This window comes from Lynx rufus, unplaced genomic scaffold (genome assembly GCF_022079265.1).
Source record: "Lynx rufus isolate CCGP_SWC_20201006 ecotype Redwood Valley unplaced genomic scaffold, mLynRuf1.p SCAF_3, whole genome shotgun sequence".
Taxonomy (NCBI): Eukaryota; Metazoa; Chordata; class Mammalia; order Carnivora; family Felidae; genus Lynx; species Lynx rufus.
Genome location: NW_025814845.1, coordinates 146,914,767 through 146,931,601, shown reverse-complemented (window position 1 = coordinate 146,931,601; position 16,835 = coordinate 146,914,767). Strand labels below are relative to the sequence as shown.

At 36.9% G+C, this 16,835-nt stretch overlaps 1 protein-coding gene across 1 annotated transcript in view; it reads right to left on the bottom strand.

The window, feature by feature from the left end:
• The window catches only part of GALNTL6 (polypeptide N-acetylgalactosaminyltransferase like 6), a 1,217,468-nt gene that overhangs the window by 409,625 nt on the left and 791,008 nt on the right, over positions 1-16,835 (bottom strand). The gene's annotated exons all lie outside the window — the stretch shown is intronic.

Sequence of the window (16,835 nt, the reverse complement as noted above, 5' to 3'; positions counted from 1 at the left end):
AAATAGAGGTACTTCTGCTATCTTGGTTTTAGAAAGTCTATTCTCTTACCTAAACAGACAAAGAAAATTGACAGATCATTTGTTTGAAGTTACTTTTTTTTTCGGAATGCTCCCCAAATAGCATAACACTTGAAAGAATTTAAAGAATTTATTCATTATTCAGAAATATACTAAAATGAAATCCTGTGTTTTTCCCTGTCTTAAGTCTTGTTGATCTATACATTCATAACAATACATTGCCTTCCAGAGCTTTATTCAACAAAACGAAAGGCAAATCCCTCAGTTCATGAATAACCCTTTCCTGACAGAGGGTCTACTAACAAGCTAGGTCAGGAGAAGAGTTTCCTACCTGCAACTTCATCTCCACCAATATCAGACATGAAGCTGAGTGTAGAAAAAGGTCTTATGAAAACCCCACAAGGCGCCAGTATTTGATGCAGGAACCCAAACTAAAGAACAAAATCTTCAGATGAAGGGAATATGAACTGTGAGCAATGTCCTGGAAGAGGCCCTAATATCTGCAGTTAACTCCACTATGCTAACACCTCAGGAATGTGTGAGGACTTCTCATTTAAGGGCCCCAAATGAAAGAACACTCATTTATCATTCAAAGTATTTAATTTGGTCCCCTTATGTAACCCTCGAAGAAAAGTGAGGCAGAGAGGAAAATTTTCAGCTTCTGAAACAATATTTAAAGCATTATTTAAATTATTTAATATTTAATATTTAAATTATTTAAATAATATTTAAATTATTTAATAACACATTAATATAACAGAGTAGCTTATGCAAGTTCATTTGTTTGAGGATAGTCACCAATATAACTCTTCAGTGCTTAGTAGATGTATATGTGCACCGGGAGGGTATTTGTGCCCTGTGTTAGCATAAACACAACACATATTTCCAGATTTATTACTTACTAAATAAGGCAGCTTAACTCTAAAATTTATAATCTGGGCTATTAGGAACAAAACGGAAAGAATGAAGCAATGAAAACATTTAAAACTTTTTCTGAGTGCAGTACAAGGTGATTTATTTTAAAAATTTACACCATTTTAAAACATACTATAGGTATCTCCAAGTGTTTAAATAAATTTCTTCTATACGTATTGAATGGAAACAAGCAAAATTCATATTAACGAATCATTCCATATGGTAAAGAAAAACCCACAAAAACTTTTTTTTTTTTTTTTACTGGGATTTTTCTCTCTTCTTTTTTTAAAAAAAATCTGTATTGCACATACATAATGCTACTCTGTTAGGTAATTTTAGCAAAGTTTACATGAACCATAAACAGTCCTGGTAATTTTTTTTTTCAGCAAATGCAGACTAAAAACACGAAGGATATTATAGAGCTTTTGGAGGAAAAAAAATAGACCCCTGGTAATGGCCTGTCATTGTGGAAGGAAAAGGTAACTTTGAAGACACATGTGAAATGTTTGCAATTACAGTTCAGTCTCTTGGAAAGTACTAATAATTGCCTACACACAAAGAAGAAGATTAGGATTTGTGCCTACACAAAAAGAAGGAAAGTTTCTTTGCTGTTTCAATGATATAGACATTTGAAGAAAAAAACTTCCTGTGGCATATGCATTTCATAGTGCTGATGAATAAAAAAAGAAAGGTGAACTCATACATCTAGTTTTACCCAAAGTATATATGTATATATATTTATATATTTCAGGATATGGTTATGTTATCTGACAGTCATTAAATCTCGAAACTTCACTTCAGGGATCAAATACACAAAGCAACCTCAAGAAGGTCATGCCTCAATAACTACAAAACCTAGTTTAAGTTTTATGAGGTATTATACTGCTGCATTCGACTTAGACCTGAAACTTACATATTTTAAAAGCATATGACAAAGTTCCAAATTAGTGATTCTTGCTAAAGCTACGAAGGTATATTGCAAAAATATAATATTAGTTTATTGATCTGAAAAATGTGGCTAAGAAAGAGGAAGTCAGTATTAACCACAGGTCCTACTCTTGAGGAAGAACCCCTCACTTCTGCATCTTTAGAAAGAATGATTGGATTTATAGAAACACAAAGACATTTATTAGTGCAAATAGATGATCAGAGTGAACAGGGAAGGCTTTCTAGGACAGTATTACATGTGAAAACATGTGTATTTCCATACAGAGTTCCTAGTGGAGAGTTGTGCTGGCTCCAAGGCTAGAGACTGCAAGGCAGATAGGAATCTTTCCCTCCTAATTGGACTATTGAAGGAGAACACTGCTATTATGCTTTGGGCCTAACTGATGTCTATCTCTTAATCCTTTTGTAGTTTCTTCCTTTTAAAATGTTTACTTATTTATTTTGAGAGGGAGAGAGTGTGCACCTGTGTAGGGGAAGGGCAGAGAGAGAGGGAGAGAGAATTTCAAGCAGGCTCCAAGCTGTCAGTACAGGGCCCATTGTGGGTTTGATCTCATAAACCATGAGATCATGACCTGAGCCTAAATCAGAGTTGGACACTTACCTGACTGAGCCACCCAGGCACCCCTAAATCCGTTTGTAATTTCTAATATCTCTTAAAAATGACTTTTCTCCCAGCCTTTCTTCTCCCGGCTTCTCATTTATAGCATGGAGACAGAGGAAGATTTGTTAAGCCACTTACACACAAATCAATCGGTCACTTAACACTGATCAAATGGAGCTTCTCTTAGATGGAGAATATGGGAAAAAAAGAATGCATAAATGCAAATGATGGAGATTCTAAGAATCTCATACACAACCATGTTAAATGATACCCAAGGGTTTGGAGGGGGGCTCATTCACCATGATTTTCACTGTCCTATGGAGAAAATTCTGAGGAGTTTCTTCTTTTTATTTTTTTTAATTGAAGTATAGTTTATACACAATGTTAGTTTCAAGTGTGCAAAGTAGTGATTCCACAGCTCTATTACATTATGTTGTGCTCCCACAAGTGCAGCTACCACCTATCACCATACAAAGCTGTTACAATACCATTGACTGTATTCCCTCTGCTGTATCTTATATTCCCATGACTTCTTCATTCCATGACAGGAGGCCTATTATCTCCCAACTCCTCCCCTACCTCTGGCAACTGTCAGTTCCCTATATTCATGGGTCTACTTCTGCTTTTGTTTCTTTCTTCAGTAGTAAATTTATTAGCAAAGAAAACATTAGTGAATGGTTCCAGGGTATTCACTGGGCCACGTTACTAGGCAGTGGAACATGAGAGAAGACTTTAGATACTTTTTATATGGAGGGAAATTGTGCCTTGATTCCTTTGGCATATTTCCTTTAGAATCACTTTTCTTCACCATCAAATATATGGCATTCCCAATCCTTTATCTATCATATTACAGCAGAAAATGTTAAAATTTCTCGGGTACTCAGCATTAATAAAGAAAACGGCTCCACGTGACTAGCCTGGACACCAACTGCACTAAGTTCAACCTTTTTGCTACTGGGGCTGTACGGATCAACATCTCCTTACATTAGTAACTCCTTCCAACCCCACCAGTGTGACAGAGGAATGCAGAAAGACCGCCTACCTCACTGAGAGAATACATTAAGTTTTGATGCAAAAGCATTATAACAATAAAGAATTTTTGCTTATTCTTTTAGTATTCTGTTTATTTATTATCTTGTTTAGTCATCTGCCTGGCCTTATCCGCTTATGTCTTATTTGGGGATCTTTGGAGAAGGAGGGGCAGATGCAAAACATTGTTCCAGATGGAAGAATGAATAATTTATCCTAGAAGTGCATGTGGGAACAATTGATTCAGGTGATAGACATCCTAACATTATAGTAGTAGGAAAGGCGTAACTATGTAAACATCAAATTACCAACTTTGGTTGTTTTGTATTTGCTTGATTGTTTGTTGTTAAAAGTTGTCTTATATGAGTGAAGTCATATGATATTTGTCTTTCTCTGACTAATTTCGCTTAGCATAATACCCTCTATCTTGTTCCATCCACGTATGAGGACTTTAAGATACAAAACAGATGAACATAGGGAAAGGGAAGCAAAAATAATATAAAAACAGGGAGGGGGACAAAACATGAGAGACTCTTAAATACGGAGAACAAACAAAGGGTTGCTGGAGGGGTTGTGGGGGGGGTGGACTAAATGGGTAAGCGGCATTAAGGAATCTACTCCTGAAATCATTGTTGCACTATATGTTAACTAACTTGGATGTAAAAAAAAAAAAAAAAAAGTTGTCTTAGTATTTGGTTGATCTCCTGAAGATCACATCCACCTTGGAAGTTTTGTTTCAATTCAGGCTAACACACACGTGCGCGCGCGCGCGCACACACACACACACACACACACACACACACACACACGTCACCACAAAGAATAAGACACTTTTTACTTTTCCCTCCATTAAAAAGCCAAGAGCTTTGAGACTGGGAGACCTGGGTTACTCTTTACCTGAGAATAAATATTAAGAGGTCTCTTCGTTGAAATATTAGAGTGTTGGAGGGGAGAATAGCTCTTCTTTAGGAAAAAGTGGATTTTATGCCAGGGTGGTAAATTCTCTGAAAACCTGTGTCTTGCTCCACGAACAGTAACTTGTGAGGATCTAGGCCATTCAGAGATATGCCACCAGGTTGTCAAGGAACAGGACTCAAAGAACCTGTCTGAGGAGTACCAGGGAGCTTCCTTGTTGATCACGTTTTGCTTAGAGGAGATAGATACCATGACTTGAGGACTACTCACCTTCAAATGATACACTCAGGTTTTGACAGGGACAAGTAAGAATGAGTAACATGTTGGACTGAAGACCAGAATCTTCTTTTCCCAATCTTTTTGGACTTTGTTATTCTCTAGATCTAATAATTCCAAGAGTAGTAGGCAAAGGATGCTTTGCAAAAAGATGGAGATTAGATTTCCTACCGCTTTTGCAACTTGGGAGTGGGGCCAAATCTAATTTGATTTGGTAATATTAAAAAATTTGATTTTTCTCATACCAAAGTATCATGAAACAAATGTGTGCCAATTAGACAAACATACATGCATATGCAATAGAAATGGCTCAAGCCTGATATAGAATATCAGTAACATTGTGAGGAAGCCAGTTAGGAGCAAGGAAAAAAAAAAAGGAGGGTGTTATAAAACAATAACAACTTCCACTTGGTTAAAACAAAGAGAATTGAGTGATGAGTTAAATAAGGAACATTTTTTTTTCACCTGCCTGCAATTAAATAAGATCTGTTGTGCTCTGTCTAATGAGTCTCTTGTCCAACTTTCCAAATCTTTATAAAAGGCGCAAAGTAGATATTACCTGTTGTGGGCAGAGGATGGTAGCAGAGAGCTCTTCTTACATTTAAAATTTGATCCATATTCAGCTCCAAATTCAGGCATTGCATATTTTTAAGCTATTTCTAATATATAAATTCTTTTCCATAATCACGCATTTTTATGTATTTACTTGTTGATTTAAACTAATAAAGGTGAGAGGCTCAAGTGTCAGCCAGTGGCATTTGTATGGCTGTATTAAAGGATCAGCAATAGTCTGATTTTCTAAACTATGAGTAATTGCTTTACTCTTGGAAACCTGATTATTTTAGATACTTGGATCTAATTAAAAGGCTTATATAATAAATTTGAATGTAAGGGGTTAAATAGTTTTGCAATGAAGATTATAAGTCAGACTGACTTGTTAGATATTGTATTTTCAATCTTACTCAAGGGATTCATAACCATCACTAGACATGTAAGAGTTATAGACTGGATTTATAGTGTACACAATCTTGCCATACATCATAAAACTAATTGTACAGAGCAGTGTAATAAATAGAACGAAGCTCATTGCTTTCACTTTGAGGAGAACTTAATAGACAGAAAGAGCATCTTCAGTTTATAAAATAAGCTTAATTTGTGCTGGGTGATAAATTTAGGGGAGTAAGCAGGCCAGAAGTTAAAAAAATAAAAAAAAATACTATAGTCTCATTTTGGCAAGTAAGGCAAAAATGTTTCTCATGATGTGTTGCTCCAGCCTTTTCTTCACAAAAGCAAGGAGAGAGAGACAAAGATACTTAGTAAGGGAAGGGTAGAGAGAGTGGGGGAGAGAGAATCCCAAGCAGGCACCACACTGTTAGAGCAGAGGCCGAAGCGGGGCTCCAATACACGAACGCTGAGATCATGACCTGAGTCCAAACCAAAAGTTGGATGCTTAAATGACTGAGCCACCCAGGAGTCCCAAGAAATTAATCGTTAGTAAAAGAGCAACACAATAAAAGGTATATTATAATAAAAAAAAGATCATGTTTTATTTTCTCTAGTGACAGTAATGAATTTTTGTCACTTTGAAATATTAGCCCAGTGTTCCCCCCCACCCCCAGCTTATTAATGGCATGCAGTTTGGGGCCTTTACTTTGCCTAAACAAACACTATCTCAGCAGGTGTGCTAATATCCTAGCTTCAGATCCTGTACCCTGTGGCTGAAAGGAATCTAAACAGGGTGGCTAAAAGGCTCTTCTGGGGTCATCTCAGTAAGAACACACTGTTGCATTGATTAGAACATGCCTAAGGAATGAATTTCTCATTTGCAATTTGGAAAGCGTACATTCCCTCTGGAGTACACTTTTTTTTTTTTTGAAATTTCTGTTCACGGTTGACCTCACCTTTTTGTTTAACCAAACCCATTAATCAAACATATCCCAGAGGTGGCTAATGATCTTTCAGAATACTAATAGAAGCAGAAAGTCAAGGACAGTACAAATTGATCCACATCACCCACCTTATTAGGTTTACAATGCCGGCAGTATTTCCCTCATCTTTTGAGAATAATTGCCTATCTGGTTAGCGGGGGTCTGCTGTTTTAACAATAAGGATTTTATGTACCTGTCAATAAAATTGGCTCTGCATTTCCTAGAAAGTAGCATCATATAAACTTTTCTGAGTGTTATCATCGAATCTTCCTTTCTAATATTTGAAAATGTGCACATGCATCAAACTATACAATACAACATATTTATATCAGTATGAAAAATATATTTTTCCGCAGGGCCTTAATTCTTAAAAATTCATATCTCTTTTCTGTATTGAATTTTTTTTAATTTTTTTTAACGTTTATTTATTTTTGAGAGAGAGACAGAGCATGAACAGGGGAGGGGCACCGAGAGAGGGAGACACAGAATCAGAAGCAGGCTCCAGGCTCTGAGCCATCAGCCCAGAGCCCAACGCAGGGCTCGAACTCACGGACTGTGAGATCATGACCTGAGCTGAAGTCGGACGCTTAACCGACTGAGCCACCCAGGCACCCCTGTATTGAATTTTTTGCATAGAAATTATTAGTCAAAACACAGGACAAAGAACAAAATATAAATTATTAGGATTGATTGGTGACAATTTGAATTGCTCTGATGAACCACTGGTTCAAGCTTCATAGCTGTGTAGTTGGAGCCTCAGAGTCTAGCTATTCAGTGGATCCAATAAACGTGAATATATTAGAATATATATATTCTTGTTTTCTATAGAAAACTTTATTGAAAACCTCTGCAATCACTCCTTGAATAGTTAAACATAAATACAAGAGGGGAAGGAGGGCAAGGGAACATTCTGGGAAGAGAGGAAGGTTCAATGAACAGGTCATATGGGTTTCTGCTCAATATAAAAAACCCATATTCTTTTTTCTTAATGTTTAGTTATTTATTTAAAAAAGAGAGAGAGACTAGGGGAGGGGCAGAGAGAGGAGAAGAGATAGGATCCCAAGCAGACTGCGTACTGTCAGCGCAAAGCTCGGCGTGGGGCTGGAACCCATGAACTGTGAGATCATGACCTGAGCCGAAATCAAGAGTTGGACACGTAACCAACTGAGCCACCCAGGAGCCCTATGGAACATAGGAAAATGGAAAACCTATTTTCAATTCAAACCTAATCAAAGGGTAATACTAGGGGAGAAATAAAATATTCTTTGTTGTCGGAACAAAATTCCTTTGGCAAGAGACCAGGTTCGTTGAGAATAAACGCTGATAAAAGCTGTAGGGACAAATATGTCTCAGGCGGATCCTACTTTTCTAGTAGAAGAGAGAAGTTACCACACAAAGTGAAATCGCGGAGGGAGGAAGAATGGGGCCATGAGGAAGCTCATCTCTGAACAGGGCTTCAGCAGGCCATTTTCAGCATTATGTTCAAGTATTCTAAAAATATTATGTTCCCAACCTCAAAGGTGGCAACATAATTATGAATTCTAAAAACATATTTTGTCAAAATATTAATCATAGGCTTTGCCTTTTTTTCCCTACATTTCTGTGATCTTATTAAAATGCAAATTAGATCATGTCTTAGGTTTCCCTTCAAAAGTCCCTCCCTGGGGCCTTCCCTGACACCTAGAATGCAATCTCTCTTCTGATGGTTTTCAAGGCCTTGTAGGACCTGGCCCCTGCCTGTCTCTCAAACGCATCCAATCAACCCCTGATTCCTGGTGTTTCCACTTGCTCTTCCTTTTGACAAGACCTCCCTCTTCCTGTACTCTTCACATGTTTAGTGTCTTCTCATTCTCCAAGTTTCTGCTTTATAATGGCCTTCCATAGCCAATGCATCCAAAGCTGGCTCTCCTGTTATGCTTTATCTGTGTCCCTTAGTTCTTTCCTTCATAGACATTATATGACTTGAAATTATTTCATTCATTTTTCATTTTATTTGTCTATCCCCCTTATCTATGTCTGTTTCTTATCCTGGAAAATAAGCCTTATATCCACAGGCTCCTCATCTGCCTTTTCAGTTGATCTCAGAGGCTAGCACAGTGCTTGGCACATGTGGAAGGTGAATGAAGGTTTGTGGGCTAGCACAAGGGCTATGTTCTGGATAGCGCTAGAAGGGCATTGGAGCACCTTCAGTGGCTGGGAGGAGGGAGAAAGCAAGATAGTATCTGGGGGTCAGGGCTCTGGGGCCTCCATTCCTTCTTTTCTTTGTACATATTGGGCTTCCTTGTACTATTTCAACTAAACAAAATGTTCTGAAACTTAGAAATGTTTCAACTCACTGAAATTCATCAAAAATTCCCTTTGGTATTTGATTAGGCCTTAGAAACAACTATCACTTTATTGTAAGTATATCCCTATTGAAGGGAAAAACTGAAGAAGAACAATTACATTTTAGAAAACAGTTTTATATTATAAGCCTTCTGTATAAAATGAAAGATTCTTCCTGTTGGCCCAATAGCATTGCAAATCATTTCTCATATGGCTAAAAAAAGATAAGGTAATTCATTTAAAAATTTTAATTCCAGTGTAGTTAATAACATATTAGTTAATTGCACTTAGAGTGTAATATTAGCGTCAGGTGTAGAATTCAGTGGATTCAGTAATTCCACACATCACCCAGCTCCCACCACCTACCGTCTGGGAACCATCTGGTTGTTCTCTATAGTTAAGAGTCTGTTTCTTGGTTTATCCTGCCCGCCCCCCTCTCTTTTTCAACCAGGTTATTTCAGAGGTAGGGATGATGACAGACCCCGTTTTACTTGATGTGACTCAAGAATAAGCTTGCAGGAGGTATTTTGGGAAAACGTGCTCTTCTGACTTAACTGATGCCAACCCTTCCTCCTGCCTTTAGTGTTGTATTGATGCACAGTTCCCTGGCTTTCTTGTGCCCTAATACCATCCTCATGCTTCTCACTGCCAAATGTCATGTATGTGATATAAATGCAATTTTTCTTTTCTTTTTTAATTTCCTTAAAGTTTTATTTATTTATTTTGAGAGAAAGAGAGAGAGAATGAACATGGGGAGGGGCAGTGAGAGAAGGAGAGAGAGAATCCAAAGCAGGCTCCACACTGTCAGCACAGAGCCCAATGCTAGCTCAAATTCAAGAACTGTGAGATCAAGACCTGAACTAAAATCAAAGGTCGGATGCTTAACCTAATGAGCCACCCAGGTGCCCCAAAATGCAATTTTCTTAAATCACTGTTAATCATATTCTTTGCATCCTTATACAAATGCACACGCACACATGTAACACTGTAAATTTGATATCATTTCTTTTTCTATTTGCTAATAAAGACATTAAAGTCCAAAGGAGTTAAGCAATTTCATTACCTTACCCCAACTTCCTTTTTTCTCTCCGGTTATCTTAACCATCATTGGTGAGACCTTGTTTTTCCAGGCATTTTACATACATTCTGGATAAGATATGTTTTATCCTCTCTTTCTGTGTGTCCATCTCTCTCTTTTAAACAGATGATGAGACTGAACCTTTGTGAGATTGCGCCATTTTACCAAAATTTCTCTGCTGATAAGAGATGCAGTCAAGATTTGAACTCCTGTTGGCCTGACATTTAAACACAGGCACGTTGCATCTGATTTCACGTGCCTCAAAGATCAGGAGTAAAAACATACACACTGTTAAGAACTATATTTGCCTGCACTGTTTGTGGGCAACCAGAAGCTCCCTCTCTACATCTACACTTGGAAACCTCTTAGGGGAATAAAAGGATATCGAGAGACCTTCAGGACATAAGACTAGAAGGGTTAAAGAATAGGTCCAAGAACCTGGGTGGCTCAGTTGGTAAAGCATCCAATTCTTGATTTTGGCTCAGGTCATGATCTCATGGTTTGTGAGTTTGAGCCCCACGTGGGGCTCTGTGCTTGGGATTCTCTCTCTCCCTCTTTCTCTGCCCTCCCCCCACTCATGTGTGCATGCTCTTTTCTCTCACTCAAAAAGAGACAAACTTAAAAAAAGTAACAGATTGTTCATACTCCAACCAGTCCTTTACTTTCTCTCTTATTTTTCTCTGGGTGATCAGATATACTTCTAAGTCTTCAAGCGTCATTTATAGGATGGCATTTCCCAAGGCCAAATCTCTAGCCATAATTTCTGTCTTTACCTATAGACTCATATAATCTAAATTACTACTAGATATCTTCACCAGGGTGGCCACTGCTTTCTCAAACTCCATGTATACAAACTTGAGTTCTTAAATCTGCTCCTGCACTGACATTTTCCAGAGGAATAAACAGCATCATAATCATGCTGTTGCCCATACTAAATTCCTCTTCTAATGCCTGAGAATTACGTTTTATCAAAGATATCTTCTGCAACTGGATTCTCCTCTCCAATCCACAGTATTGACAATTAGTTCCGATCCTGGCCAGGTGTCGACATTCTTGACTACTGTAATAGCCTCTTTTCTGCATCATGTTCTCCCTGTTTACCCTCTGTGAACTCACTATTTTTGTGAAATCTATGAAATTATCATTTTTTACCTTAAAAACCTATGCTGAGTTCCTATCTTTCCAGGGACACTTTATGCATTCAGCCTTCTTTTAAGGATCATGAGGCCCTTACAACCTGGCCTTTCCCAGTCTCATTACATGAATTGTCTTTCCCCTTCCCACTTACAGTCTACCCATACTAAATCTCATGCCTTATCCTGAACTGCTCTCCCCTCTCAAGCCCTGTGTGTTTGTACATGTTATTTCCTCTGGTAGGAAAGTTCTGCATTCTTTTCTCTCTGGAGACCTTCTAGAAGTCCTTAATATGAGGTTCAAATTATTCACCCCAAACTTCAGATTTCTTAAAGCACTTTATGATCTTTTGCTAGGGCATCTACGTCATTCTATTTAAATATGCATTTTTACGCATCTGTCTCCCCATGTCTGTCTTCCTCATTAGTCTGATTCCTCGACAAGGTTGTGTCTTTTTCTTCTTTGTTATTTACCCAAAATGAGTATTGTCCTGAGTAGTATAGGACAGATCATTGATAGAGGTTTAGGAGTATTGATGGGGGAATATTTGGGAGAAAATATGTTTAAGGAGATACAAAAATAGAAAACCTTCTTTAAAGGCATAAAGTAGCCATACTTTTCCTATATCTTAATACCACACATTACAAATCTATGTTCAAGTTCACCATGTATTGAAGCCAAAAAGGCAACCGCTGAAGCTGAACCCTCAGACACTGAGGCTACTCTCAGTGGCTTCAATATAGTCCATTTTGTCTATAAAATGCTTTTATCCAATTTTCTCAAAATCACCCTTAATACTTTTTCTTTTTTGCTTTTGTTTTTTTTTTGTTTGTTTCTTTTTAAACGCCAATAGTTGTACTTTTACAGTTATAAAGTGTCTGATGTGCTTGCTCACTGTCACTGAGCTTCCTAAAGAGAATTATTTGGAAACAAAGAGATGAAAGTGTTACTGCTCTGTGGTCACACTGGGAGCACTTCAGAAGGAGCAAAGCCTGCTTGCTTCTCAGAAACTACTAGTGAAGATTGATGCATGAGGTCCACAGCAAAAATGCCATTTTAACTTTAAAAGATCTCAACAACTGCAGCTCCTCACTCACATGGGTATTGAAGCTTTTAAGGGCTCACAAAGCCTAAAGATGAGGAAAAGATACTGAGTCGTTAAGCTACAGTATAGAGAAGACAAGAAAAATAGTCACCAGAAAGTGACCAACAACTCATTGTTGGGGAATTGTTTTTATTTTTAAAGGTTAAAGTATATGTAGCTGGTATTTAATTATATTTTAATTTTCTACCTCTAAGTTTAAAATCTAGCTATTACCATGCAATAAGGAAACTTCAAGATTCATAATTTGTCTCTTTGTATCTTTGGCAAATGCTCGCCATTTTCTGCTTAAATGCTTTTGAGATTATAGAGTTTGTTCCATTAGCCTATCCAAGTCTAGTTCCTGCTTGGGTAGCTCTAATCAGTATTTGATGTTTAAATATTAAGCCTAAATATCCCTCTTTGATATGTCCACATCCTTTTTCACATTCATTTTGTCATATATGTATATATACTAATATACATATAGAATATACATATATAAATATATGTATATCTAAGCAACTTAGTCTTCTCATTCTCTTACAGCCCTTATAATTTTGAAAGAATTTATTGTATCTATCATTAATCTTCTCTTCTCTAGTTTATATACTTTTCATCCCATAGCAGCATGAAGAATGATAAAAATCATATTATGGTCATCTTTCTTGTTATAGCATGATGTTACTGATTCACCGTTCAGCAAAGCAAGAATTTTGCTTTTATTTATATATTAATGAAGCACTTATCCTGACCATCTACAAAGCCTGCTTTATTCCTTCAAAGAATAGCATGTATTTATAAGATTTTCAGTGACTATGAGATGCTTTCTGTGTCTGCAGAATAGAGAAAAAACGAGTTGGCGCAAGATAGTCGAAGACTGTGTCCTACCTTCATTCATGTCCCTTGTGTGTTCCAATAGGCAGTCTAAGTCATTATAGTGAATGCTAAGTAGAGAGATGAATAACGAGTAATGCCACCGAGATTAACATGTTCAGTGTGGAACCAAGCTTTGATATACAGAAATCAGATAAATGTTAAAAAATTATGCTTTCACAGTAAAATGACAAAGAAGTAAAATGACAAATAAACAATATGACTAGTGTACAGCCAGATGAAAATCATATAAATGTCATCATCAGGTTTTGTTTTTTTAAATACTATGATTTAATTAAGTTTTTTTTTGTTTGTTTGTTTGGCTTTTTTTTTTTTTTTTTTTTTTTTTTTTTTTGCTTCTGGGGCACCAGGGTGGTTCAGTTGGTTGAGCGTCCGACTTTACTCTTGATTTCAGCTCAGGTCATGGTCTTACAGTCCTAAGTTGGAGCCCCACATGGGTCTGTGCTGACAGCGGGGGGCCTGTTTGGTATCTTCTCTCTCCCTCTCTCTCTGCCCCTCCCCCCACACCCTCCCCCTCAAAATAAGTAAATAAACTTTTAAAACAGAGATTTTGTTGTTGTTGTTGTTGTTGTTGTTGTTGTTCCTAAACTGAAATTTCCCTCCTGGTATTTTTGAAGTTGGTTTTGTTATTGATTATTTTCCAAACCTCTTCTTAACAACAGCAATATTATCCAGAAGAGAAGGATTGGCTTTAACAGTGAAAATTACTGGAGTAGGCAAATGCACTCTATTAATGTTCTTAGTATGATAGTCCACCTCTGGGAAGTCATGGCCTTAAATGTGAGTGCTGCTTCTCTTTGTTCGTTTAATATACAATATTCAGGGGCGCCTGGGTGGCGCAGTCGGTTAAGCGTCCCACTTCAGCCAGGTCACGATCTCGCCGTCCATGAGTTCGAGCCCCGCGTCGGGCTCTGGGCTGATGGCTGAGAGCCTGGAGCCTGTTTCCGATTCTGTGTCTCCCTCTCTCTCTGCCCCTCCCCCGTTCATGCTCTGTCTCTCTCTGTCCCAAAAATAAATAAACGTTGAAAAAAAAAATTTTAATATACAATATTCAGACCTGTAAAAGTTAACAAATTTTGTTGACATTTGTTAACAAGTGGAAGCTCATATATATATGTAATTTTTTGTTTCAAGTAGACTCCACACCCAGCATGGACCCCAACACAGGGCTCAAACCCATGACCCTGAGATCAAGAACTGACCTGAGATTAAGAGTTGGAAGCTTAACTGACTGAGCCATCTAGGCGCCCCTACATATATGTAATGTTAACTTTATTGAAGTATAATTTACATACAATGAATCGTTATTTATTTTAAATGTAAATTTGTATAACCGCTATCAAAATGAAGATTACAAAACATTTTTCACAGTCTATAAAGATCCCTTGAGCCTTTTGCAGACAACACTCTTAGTCCCTGGCTCAACACTCATCACCCCTAGCAACCACTGATGTGCTTTCTGACACTGTATAGAATTTCATATAAATGTTATAAAACAAGACATGATTTTTTTTTGCTCAACATAATGGCATAGTATTTTTTGATATTCATTCACACTGTCCTATGTATCAGCAGTTTGTTCTTTTTTATTACTGAGTGGTATTTCATTGTACGAATATACCACAGTTTGTTTATTTTTTCATATATTGATGGACACTTGGATTGTTCCATTTTGGTACTATTGTGAACAAAGTGACAATAAGCCCTGTGTATAAGTATTTGTATACACATTTCATAGCTGTTGGACAGTAAATATTTGTAAGTATAATTGCTGGGTTACATAATATTCATATACTTAAGTTTAAAAAAAACTGCCAAGCTTTTCCCCAAAGTGGTTGCAAAATTTTATATCCCATGGACAGTGTCTGAGAGTTCCAGTTGCTCCATATTCTTGCCGAAACTGGTTATTGCTGGTCTTTTCGTTAATTTAATTTTACTTTTTTTTTAGTCTTTTTAATTGAAGTGTAGTAGACACACAAGGTTACATTAGTTTCAAGTGTACAACATGGTGACCGGGCTATATTCCCTATGCTGTGCCTTTTATCCCTGCGACTTATTCATTCCATAACTTGAAGCCTGTACTTCCCACACTCCTTCTTGCATTTTTGCCCATCTCCCATCTCTCCCCCAAGATCTCTTTAAATTTAGCCATTCAAATGGATGAGTAGTGACATCTCAGTGTCGTTTTAATTTCATTTCCTCAGTGACTAATGATGAGAGGCATCTTTTCATGTGGTTAGTGGTCATGCTTTCTTTTGAAAGCATCTGATCAAATCTTTTGTCTTCTTTTGAAAGCATCTGATCAAATATTTTGTCCATTACTTTAGTGAATTATTTTTTTCTTAATGATTGTAAGAATTCTTTTTATATTATGAATGCAATAACTTAGACATATATATGTTTTAAAAATATTTTCTCCCAGTATGTGGCTTCTTTTTCTTTTGTTATAATAGTTTCTTTTGAAGAGCAGATCTTTCAAACTTTCAAAAAACTAAGGTATAATGAATATACTATAAAATACAGATTACAAGCATTTAGCTTGAGGAATTTTGACAATTTCATACACTACTCTGCCACTCTTAGCAAGATATAGAATACTTACATCATCCCAGAGTGTTCTTTCCTGTCCTTTCTAGGAAATCCTCTGCACCCCCCAACTACAGAGGCAATCTCTGATCTGTTTCTGTCATTATAAATGATCTTGACAATTGCAGAATTTCATATGTATAAAATCATTCAGTTATCAATTCAGAAGTCAGTTTTGTGTTTGACTTCTTTTGTTCAGCATAGTGTTTTTGAAATTCATTCATGTACTTGTAATTCATTCTTTTTGTTACTTAGTAGTCCACTGAAAGAATATATAGTAATCTGTTTATCTGATTAATAGCTCATGAACATTTGGTTTGTTTCAAATTTTGGGCTATTAAAAATAGAGCTTCTATGAACATTCAGGTGCAAGTCTTTTTGTGGATATACATGTTCATTTCTCATGGGTGGACTTTGTTGATAATGAGGAATATGTAAGTTTACTTTTTAAAAATTTTATTTTGTAATTATTTTAGAGTCACATACAAGTTGTTAAAATAGTACAGAAAGCTCCAATGTACTCTTCACCCAGCTTCCATCAATGACAATATCTTACATATAACCATAGTACAATGATGAAAAACAAAAAATTGATATTGGTAAAAACTATTAATTAAAATATTGAACTTATTTTCATTTCTTTTTTTTTTTTTTTTTTTTTTTTTTAAATTTTTTTTTTTCAACGTTTATTTATTTTTGGGACAGAGAGAGACAGAGCATGAACGGGGGAGGGGCAGAGAGAGAGGGAGACACAGAATCGGAAACAGGCTCCAGGCTCTGAGCCATCAGCCCAGAGCCCGACGCGGGGCTCGAACTCACGGACCGCGAGATCGTGACCTGGCTGAAGTCGGACGCTTAACCGACTGCGCCACCCAGGCGCCCCAGAACTTATTTTCATTTCAACAGGGAAATATTCATTTTCCTAATGGGTATGAATGTTGAACACTTTTTCATGCTTCTATTTCTTTGCAATCCAATCCATATATTTTCTTTGGTGAAATTTCTGTTTAAGAGTTTTGCTATTTTCTAGTTGGATTGTTTGGTTTCTTACTATTTAGTTAAGAAAATTCTTTACATATTCTGGATACAGATTCTTTGTTGGAT